Raw genomic sequence first — 10,960 nt, 5'->3', positions numbered from 1 at the left:
CCTCCCCTTCCTCTGTCATCCTCAGGTCTTGCTGGGTCTCTCTCCCCTTCCTCTGTCATCCTCAGGTCTTGCTGGGTCGGTCTCTCTCTCTCTCTCTCTCTCTCTCTCTCTCTCTCTCTCTCTCTCTCTCTCTCTCTCTCTCTCTCTCTCCAAACAGAGCCAGGCCTCTCTAGAATTTCTTCCACTGTTTACCTTAGCAATGTTGAAAATAATGGAACGTGTTCTCCACTCTGGCCACTTGACCGTCCTCGCACAAGGCGGAAAGGATCAAAGAAGACAAGTTAATCATTTCCCATACAATTATGAGAACCAACTGCCTTTTTGTGGCCCACAGAGCCTAGAAGGCGGCCTTGGCACCCGGTATATGCTGGTAGGGGAGAGTGCGCAGACAGCTTCCCCTGCCCAGGCTGAGCGAGGGTCAGGGACTCTTCTGGCTGGCCTTCCCTGCTCTAAACTAAACAGGAGATTTCTGCAGAGGTGACAGCACAGGCTTCACAGATCAATCATTGTGCACGAAACTCATTTCCTGCTGCCCAGATAGGCTTTGCTCAATACTTTCTGCTTTGGAACACTAAGAAGGTCACTGAGATCATCAGTGTTACAACCTCTGTGTCTAGCATCCTCCCCTCTAGGGAGCCCCGAGGAAACATTTTCCCAAGACAAACATTAGTGAGGTACAGAGAAAAGAAACTGGAGAAAGTGCTGAAAACATGGTGCTCACAGAGGACATTGGCCAGGAAAAGATCTTAAAGGAACCAAAGCAATCGAAGCTTCCTTAGAACCCATTCCTAGCCACGTTCAGTTCAAAGCTACCCTAGCAGGGAAAACTAACTGGGAGGCAGGCCCTAGGGGCATACCCCTCAAGGAAGCCACCCCTCTGTCTGTCCCCTCATAACTTTCAGACTCGGTTAGGATAATAATAGCAGTCAATAAGCACTGACTATAGCTTGCACTGAGCTGGAGTGGGTGTTTGGGCTTTGTTAATTTAATTCAGTCAGTGCCATGTAGACAGCATGGAAGCTCCCAAGGGTGCAGTGGCTTGTCCCAGTTCACCCAGTGCTTCCCATTTGCTTCTCTATGAAAAGTTATAAAAGTATAACTCATCTTTTTTTTTTTAAAGTGTTCCTTGGCACAGAGTTCAAGGACTTCTAAATATCTGGCATCTTACAGATCACAGCAAATGAAGTTCCAGATCTGCATTCTTCAAAGTCGACTGCAACACTCGATAGAACAGCATCTCAGACTTGAGGCCAAATGCTCCTACTCAAAATCAAAGGGGCAAAACAGGCCCAGTAGGAAAAAAGTTTATCAGATCAAGATCTTAGCTACCCTTAGAGCTTCAGGGCAGCTGCCATTATTTGGCATCTGGAACCTTCTCCATTAAAGGCAACTCTTTATTCTAGTCCAAGAAAAGCAATAAAGCATAGAGTTTTGTGTGGGGGCAGAAACAAGCACAAGAATCTTCTGTCACTCTTGTCATGGTTATTGATGAGTCTTCTTATTGTGAACGATCTGACTGTGGAGTGGTCCCTTTCCATTTTATGGAGGAAAACAGAACTTTCAGAGACCTAGATGACAGACATCCAACTCCATGGTTCCTTCTTCATTGAATTTAGGGGTAGGAAAAGACAAGAGAAACCCAGGCAGTCTCACCTGTGCTAGCTTAAACCACAGGGTGCTGTCATGATTCCCTAGCAGGGTTCTGACAGAAGGGGTTGGGAGAATCCAGCTAGCTGTGCCTGGACATGCGTGCAGCACTCCACAAGGAAAAAGAATAGAAGGTTGGCCAGAGAAGTCACCACTCTTAGGAAAGTCCCTTTAACCTAGGCCATAAAGGGGACAAGCCCCAGGGAAAATTGTGACTTTAGCAGCAGGTGGCAGAGACAATTAGGAGAAGTTTGCTTGAGTGCTCACCCCTCTGTCTCCATCCCTCTCCTGAGGCTGGAACACTGCTACCAGCCTAGCTAGATCTTATCACCTGGTCTTCTCCCTCCGCTCCAAGCTCACCTGCAAATGAGCATATCCTTACTTAACCTCTTCCGATTGTGGGAACAAGTTTGTGGCACTGAGGATTTTGCTTTCTTCTATAGATGGCAAGTTGACATTTAATGGGAGAGTTCTACAAACACTGTCTTCAAAGCAAAGTCTAAAGTTTCTGTTCTGTGGATGATGGTATGGGGTTAGAGGGAAGGAGAGAGAGCAAATGGCCTGACAGGATGCCAACTGGGAGAAAGGAGAGAGGGAATCCTTGACTAGTCTCAAGGGGGGAAATGCTGTCAATCACAGCTAATTGTTATTACATAGTTACATAGGCCCAGGGTCACTAGGTTGTTAAAATTTTCCTCCTTAGATAACTCAGAAGACTGGATAATTACAAAGTCTCATTTAACTAGTGGCAAGCTTCAAAAGAGATAAATAAAAACATATTTCTTGATTTGTATTACATTTATTTTGTGTGTACCACAGAACAGGTATGGAGGGCAGAGGACAGTTTGTGAGAGTTGATTCTCTCCTTCCACCATGTGGGTTCTGTGAGTTGGACTTGGGGTGGCAGGCTTTGTGGCAATGCCTGTACCTGCAGAGACATCTTGTCAGCTCATATCACCTACTTTAATATAGACCATGGTCTATCCATACTTGGCGACTCCTTTTTAAAAAAAACAGACTTTGGTCATATTGCCTACAGATGGAATGAGACTATCACCTCACCACAAGTGGATAGATATGCACATTACAAGTCCACCATTCCCTGAGAATGAAAAGACTTTGTCCTTTCGCAAAGGATTTGATGAGCACAATACACTGAGGGCTCTATTTATTTGGCAACTGAAATGGCTTACTTCTCAGTTTTCTATTGTTTCCAACTCCAGCAGGCGATAGATTTGTGGAATTTTAGATGGTTCTTTCTGATGCCCCACATTATTTTTAAATTGAGATAAAAATCATCTAGCAGGGAGCTGGAGGGATGGCTCAGTCATTACGGACATTGGCTGCTCTTGTAGAGACCCTGAACCCATGTGACGGCTAACAACTATCAGTAACTCCAGTTCCAGGGGACCTGATGCCCTCTTCTGACATCCATGAGCATTGTATTACATGGGTGTATTTATATACATGTAGGCAAAACACTCAAACATAAAGTTAAAAATAATTTAAAGCATCTAGCAGAATTAACCATTTCAAAATGTACCATTTGAAGATAGCTCAGTTAATAAAGTGCTTGCTGCATGAGTTCCCTCCAGGACCCATGTAAAAAACTGGGTATGGCTGTACATACTTATAATCTCAGTACTAGGGAGGCAGAGACAGGCAGGCAGATACTTGGGGATCACTGTTCAGCTTGCTTAACCTAATCATCAAGTCCCAGGTCCCACCAAGAGACCTTGTCTCCAAAATCAGGTGGATGCCCCCTAAGGAACACTCATGGTTGACCTCTAGCCGCCACATGTGTGTACATACATGTATACCCACATCTCCAGCACATGTATCCACACATAAACATGCACACACAGGAGTACAGTTTAACAATATTTGCTATATTCATAATGTATGTAACCATAACTAACCTCTAGTTAGTTCCTTAACATTTCAAAGAGAGGAAATTCTATACCTGATAAACAGTGTTGCTCCAGCCCCCTTTATCCTTTAGGGGCTGGAGAGCTGGTTCTGCCTTAAGACCACTGGCTGCTCTTGCAGAGGTCCAGGGTTCAGATCCCAGCACCCACATGGTGGCTAACAACTGTCTGTAATTCTAGTTCCAGAGGATCCGATACCTTCTTCTGATCTTCATGGGCATTGCACGACAGGGTGTACTTACATACATGCAGGCAATACACTAATACACATAAAATAAAATAAATAAATATTTAAAAAAAATAAAATATTTGAAAAAAAATTCTTTAGGAAGCCTGCTGTAGTGGCACACACCTTTAATCCCAGCACTCAAGGTCGACACAGGCAGATTTCTGGAGATTGAGGTCAGCCTGGTCTACACAGCCAGTTCCAGGCCAGCTGGGGCTACAGGGAGACCCAAAAAGACAAAAAAGTTTTTAGGGCATACACCTAGGGGAGGAGTTACTGAATCATGTAGTAGTTTTATATTTAAGTTCTTGAGGAACCACCAAGCTTTTTCTACAGTGGTTTCATCAATTTCATGTATCAACCAGCTAAGGAAGAGGGCTCCAGTTTTTCAGCATACTCACCAACAATGTTATTTTCTGGTATTTTTTTCAAATAGCCACCTTAATAAGTATGAAATGATGCCTTGCTGTGTGCTGGATAGCTTTAGTTGTCAACTTGACATACCTGGTTAGACAGACCCTCAACTGAGGGATTGTTTCCGTTGGGTTGGCCCGTGGGGCATTTTCTTGATTGTTGGGTGATATGGGAGAATCCAGCCCACTATGGGCAGAGCCACCCCTGGACAGGTAGTCCTGTGTTATATAAGAATGCAGGCTGAGCATGGGTCAGAGGAGCAAGCCAGTAAGCAGCTATCCTCCATGATCTGTGCTCCAGGTTTCTGCCCTGAGTTCCTGTCTTCATTTCTCATCTTGATGATGGACTGTGCTGTAAGCTAAAAAACCTTTTCCTCCCCAAGTTGGTTTTGGTCAGTGTTTTTATCACAGCAGTAGAAAACTAGCTGAAAAAGAAATTGGTTCTAGGATCATGGAGTATTGCTCTGAGACAGACCTGACTATGTTGTTTTGGAGAGGACTGGGGAAGTATTTGGAACTTTGGGCTGGAGAAGCCATTGAGTGCTCAGAGCTTAGTGAGCTGTTGCTGTGGAGCTTGGAACAGTTATGCTGAAAAGGTACAGACAATGGAGGCCTGGCTTGTGAAGCTTCAAGAGAAGCAAAGACTCTATCAGAGCTGTTTGTATTGAACTAAGAATTTTCAGAACTGAAGCCTTTTGTGTTTTACTGGGACACTTGATGCTAGCTAGCTGTGACTGAAAATCAGCTGTGACTAACAAGACACAGGCATCATTGAGATGAAATCTTCTGGGAAGGGTTTCCTCAGGATTAGCACACAGAAGCTGTGGTTCATAGGTGACCTGAGGCTCCATCTCAAGCTGGAAGTAGGACTTGGTAATGTGTAAGAGTTTACTATGGTACTGGTTTTGAATGCATGAACAGGTCCTGCTCTCCAGGTTTGGCACTATGAGGGGCCAGGAAAGGCCACTGGTGAAAGTGTAGTCTCAGTTGCAATTAAGACCCCCAGGACTGAAGGGGTCATGGAGAGAATCTGAGGCTTTGCACCCTGAGAGGTCAGAAGAGGCCATTGGTGAAAGTGCAGCCTCATTTTCAGTAGGTATCTCAGCATATTGGAGATGCCAGGACCATGGGATGACCACCAATGGCAGCTACAGGTATAGAGCGGAGCCAGCCTGAGCACATCAGACGGTATGTACTGGGGATGGCAGAGTCAGAGAAGTAGAGCTACGGAAGCCCTCTGGAACCCAGAAGATTGTGAATGAATCCCAGATGCCCAGCCTTGAGCTACTTTACTGGATGTTGGTTTTGCTGAAGTGTGCTGGATTTTGAAATAAGACAGTACTTAACTTGGTTTGGATTTTACAGGATCCCACAGTTAAAAGACTTTTAAAAGAGACTTTGAACATTTAAAGTGTTTGGATTTTTTAAGGACTGAGGGACTTTTAAAGTTGTACTGTTTTATGTTGTAATATTAACATCAAATCTGGGTGACAGGAAATGGAAAGGTCGTGTGGTTTAATAACAGTATGCTTGTATGTCAAGTTGACAAGGGGTCAATTGTGCTGGATAGCTTCAGTTGTCAACTTGACATACCTGGTTAGAGGGATCTTCATTTGAAGAACTGTCTCCATTGGATTGGCCTTTGGACATGTCTTTGGGGACATTTCCTTGATTGTTGAGTGATATGGAAGAGCCCAGAGCACTATGGGTGGTGCCACCCCTGGACAGGTGGACCTGTGTTGTATAAGCAAGCCAGCTGAGCATGGGCCAGAAGAACAAGCCAGTATAAGCAGCATTCCTCATGGTCTGTGCTTCGGGACCTTGCCCTAAGTTTCTGCCTTGGCTTCCCTTGATGGACTGTGCTGTAAGCCAGAAAACCCTTTCCTCCTCCAATTGGTTTTGATCAGTTTTTTTTATTATAGCAATAGAAAATAACTGGAACAGTGTGAGCTTGATTTGCATTTCCTAAATGTGCCTATTGGCCATTTATATTTATTTTTTTCGAGGAAATGTCCCAAGTCTTTTGTCTATTTTTACATTGGGTTGTATTTTGTGATTGATTTTCAAGAGTTCTTTAGATATACAAGACTCTTACTGCCTATATGATTGTAGGATTTTCTCCCACTCTGTGAGTTGTGTTTTCTTTAATGCATGCCCCCTTTCCCCTGACGAACTCTTTATGATGTTAGCATTAGAAAGGATTTGCAAACATATCATGTGACTATGTAACTGTATTGTTTAAGTAGGAGAAAGCCAGGGCCTGAGAGATGAATTTCTTGGTCACAATATTCCTGGATGGGGAAGCTCTGGTCACCATCTAACCCTTAAAATCCACGAACACTTGAAGATATGCTCAAATGAACACGGGGAAAGCTACCACCTCTTTCATTGTGGGTCCTGATGGGAGCTGCAATTCTAAGTCAGTTCCTTCATGAAACCCCCACAGGCTTTGGTGTGATAGCATTTCCTCTAATGCTACTCCTACGTGGGGGAAAACACGAGGAAGTACAAAAGTGTAAAGAAAAGAAGAAAGAGCTGTGTCATGCTGTGTCTGGGAGTTTCAGGTCCAAGTCATCTACATATGGCTAAACAGGCCACATTTCACATCAGGGAAGTCCCAAGTGGAAAGAAAGCACCTCTGCTTCTGAGCCTGGTGAGAGCAACACACCTCTATCCATAACCCAGGGTGGCCGTTTCTCAGTGTCCATGCTGCCTGTGTGTCTTGAGTGGCCATAGCCAAAGCCGAGCCTTTTCTAACTCCTAATGTGTAAACATCCAGTAAGCTGAAGACCTCCTGACTCCAGACCTCCTTGCAAGTTTCCTGAACCAATGCGTGTGTCAAGCTCATGAATGTGCTATTTTCAGCTTTGAATTTGGGGCAACATTTCTTTATTTTCATTTTCTTTGAATGAAAGTTCTTAAAGAACCCTTTCTATGCTACCATTCAAGTTGGCAACTGTATGTTTCAACTTAACCCTAAAGGTTTAATTTTTTTTCCTTGATCCTTCTTTTTAAAAAAAACAAAACAAAACAAAAACGTATTTTTGTGCAAAGGCCTGGGTTGAATCCCCAGCAACACAAAATAATAAAAAATAAATGAATAAAAAATTGTATTTGGGGGGACTGGAGAGATGGCTCAGCGGTTAAGAGCACTGGCTGCTCTTACAGAGGACCCAGGTTCAATTTCCAGCACCCACATGGTGGCTAACAACCATCTGTAACTCCAGTTCCAGGGATCTGATGCTCCCTTCTGACCTCCATGAGCATTGCACAGCATGGGTGAACTTACATACATGCAGAAAATATACTCATACACATAAAATAAAAATAATAAATTTAAAAAAATTATATTTGGGGACTGGAGAGGTGGCTCAGTGGTTAAGAGCACATACTGCTCTTGAAAAGGACACAAGTCGGGTTGCCAGCACCAAAGCTGGCAGCTCACAACCACCTGTAACTCCAGTTCTAGGGGATCCACCAGCTCCTTATGGACTCTGTGGGCAGCTCCCACACACATGGCATCCACTCACACAGAAACACATGTACACATAAAAATAATGATAGTAACAGATCTTTAAAACGGTTTTCAAAGGCTGCTTTTGTTCTGCTTGTACTCCGCTCAGAATCCCATCTTTAACTCCATTTCAGTCCCTGTACTTTCTCTCCCCACGGCCTGTGGCACTTCCAAGATTTAACAGGATTGGGGATTGCTCACTGGTCTGGACTCACCTCAGCTGTTACCTCACAGAGGCTGGCTCCCTGCTTTCCCTATTTAATGTTTTCTCCTCTCCAGTCATGTACCACACTTTCTCTTCTGACACTGGTCACCATCTGAAATAGTACCACCTCCCTATTATCCACTGCCCCTCGTGAGCTAATGTCCTCTAGACACAGGGATTTTTGTGGTTTGGTGGCTCTGCCTCCTGAGTCTGTACCACATCTTTCATTGAACATTTAACAAGTGGCTGCTGAATAAGTCATTAGTTCTTGAGCTCAGAATAATCTGTTCTAAACAGCTTCAGTTAACCCATGCTCTCAAATCTTAGATCACCAAAAGTTACTCAGACCAGGCATAGTGGCACACACCTGCATAATTCAAACATTTAAGAGGCCAAGGCAAGAGGATTATAAGTTCAAGACCAGCCTGGGCTACACAATGAGACCCTGTCAAAAAGAAATTGGGCTCAAGAGCTGAATTGGTAAAATACTTGCTTCACAAGCATTAAGACCTAAGTTCAATCCCTGGAACCCATCTTAAAAAAAAAAAAAAAAAAAAAGCTGGACATGGTGGTTTGTGGTTATAAACCCAGTGCCAGGGAGGCAGGCAGGCTAGCCTACTTGGTGAGTTTCAGGCCAGTGAGAAACTGTGTCTCAAAAGGAAACAAATCATCACCACCACCAGTGCCACCAATGGGAACGTTAAGACTCTACCCTGAGAAGTTTATGTTTACATTCTTGTATCTTTTTTTTTCTTTTCTTTTTCTTTTTTTTTTTTTTTTTTTTTTTTTTTGTGAGACAGGGTCTCCCTGTATCCTGAGCTGGCCTGGAACTCGCTATGTAGACCAGGCTGGCCTTGAACTCGCAGAGATCTGCCTGCCTCTGCTGAGTGCCCGGCGCGTGTGTCTTTCTTTTTGAATGACTTACTTTCTCTTAATGGTAGTGCTTAAAATCTATATTTAAATCTCTTGATAAATTCTGTCTCTGTTTCCAAAGGGGATTAAAAAAAAACAAACCCCAAGGTAGATGGTGCCTGAGAAATGACACCTAAGGTTATCTTCTGGCTTCCACAAGTACACACACACACACACACACACACACACACACACACACAGCCAACCTTTGAGAAGAGTCCTCCCACATCAATATTTGTGTAAGCAAATGAATTAGAGATGGAAGACAGTAGAAAGGATGTGTTTCTAATATACATCAAAGCCCAGTTATGATCAGTGTCTTCCTCCAGGATCAGGGGAGTTGGACTGAAGTGATTTGAATTCTTTTGTACACAAAAAGTCTACCCAAGGAATAACTGTTACTTGGAGTCTCAGGAATGGTAAAGACCATGAGGCATATTAGCTTTGCTTTATATGCCTGGAGAACTAATTTTTTCCATGCAATATATAAATGCTATATAAATTGCAGCTATAAGCTTTTAAAAAAAAATCTGCCTTCTAGAAAGTGCCATGGGTTCATTTGTATTTAATTGGTTTCTCTGTTCTCTTGTTGGGCTTATCCTGCAGTGACAAAAAGCTCATTAAAATAGAGACCAGAGTCCCAAAATCTCACATCCAATTAGCTAAGACATTCTTCCATACTGTGATGTGCTTATTGTCTCCCAGAGACTATGTCACACATCTTTATAACTCCTAATGACTCCAAAGGGGTTGATATGTTATTTAGGAGGCTGAGTGTGAAAGTTCTGTTCTCTGAGCTAAGCTTCCCATTGCTAACTCAGTCTCTATTATTTTCCATAAGTTCCTGCTGCCCTCAGCTTAGTAGGCCTCCTCCTCAGTTCTTTTTTAAAAAATATTTTGTTATTTTTATTTTATGTGTATGAGCATATTGCCTGCATGTATGTGAGTGCAACCATGTCATGGTTGTTAGCTGCCATGTGAGTGCTGGGAATCAAAGCCAGGGCCTCTGCAAGAACAATCAGTGCTCTTAACTGCTGAGCCATTTCTCTATCCCCTCCTCCTCAGTTCTTAACCATAGAGTCTGTATTTCTAGAGAAAAAAATGGCAAAAAGCCAAAAAGATAAAAAGATACATGCCAACAGCATCATTAGTATGCTTAGAAGGATGGGATAACCTCTTCATTAAGGTTCAATGAAGGGGAGCCAGGTATGTGTTTATTTCCAGGCTAGTGAGAGACCCTGTCCTCCCAATAGAAAAAGATTGCACATATAGTCTCAGTGCTGGAGAGATGGAGACAGGAGGATCCTGGGGCTTGCTGATTTAGCTGAATCAGTGAGCTCTAGCTTCAATGACAGGCTCTGTCTCAAAAAAATGTAAGGTGGAAAATGATAGAGGGAGACACTTGATGTTGACCTCTGGCCTCTACATGCACACACAGGCATGCACACACAGGCATGTGCATGTGTTCCTGAAATTACACGTGTACACACACATGAACACATACGTATGCACACATTATTACACTATTACATTATCATTACATATACATACAAACACACACACACACACACACACACACAATAGTCACATTTCCCACTAAACAAAACAAAATAAGACTTAATGGTGGATGTTCACAAGGCCGAGTCAGGAAGATCACTTGGGCCCCTGGGAAGAGTTCAAGACCAGCCTAGGCAATATACTGAGACTCTCTCTCAAAACAAGACAATCCCAAACAACAGCTGAGATGAGAAATCCTAAAAAAAATCTCCTAAGGAAATAAGAGGCAGTTACTTTTTCACTTGTATAATTCCTGAGATAATCCAGTAAGGTGGCCTGATACCAAAGCCAGGACACCGAAAATCAAAGCTTTGTATATGTCATACAAATAACTAACTTGAAAATCATGGAAAAGATATTCACATAAGAATATAAGAATAAATGGTTATATAAAAATGTTTAGGGCTGGTGAGATGGTGAAGCAGTTAAAGGTACTTGCTGTCAAGCCTGATGACTTGAGTTCAATCCCAGGAACCCACATGGTGGAAGGAGAGAACTGACTCCCACAAGTCATCCTCTGAGGGCCACATATGTCCTGTGCCATGCATGCGTAGCTCC

The 10,960-nt window shown here is 43.2% G+C and overlaps 1 protein-coding gene across 4 annotated transcripts in view; it reads right to left on the bottom strand.

Annotated features, from left to right (window-relative positions):
• The window catches only part of Acsl5 (acyl-CoA synthetase long chain family member 5), a 51,856-nt gene that overhangs the window by 28,973 nt on the left and 11,923 nt on the right, over positions 1–10,960 (bottom strand). The window lies entirely within an intron of this gene.

The sequence above is a fragment of the Nannospalax galili genome, unplaced genomic scaffold (genome assembly GCF_000622305.1).
Source record: "Nannospalax galili isolate Female #2095 unplaced genomic scaffold, S.galili_v1.0 scaffold974, whole genome shotgun sequence".
NCBI lineage: Eukaryota > Metazoa > Chordata > Mammalia > Rodentia > Spalacidae > Nannospalax > Nannospalax galili.
The sequence above is the reverse complement of the archived record's forward strand: the minus strand, read 5'-3'. Positions and strand labels throughout refer to the sequence as shown.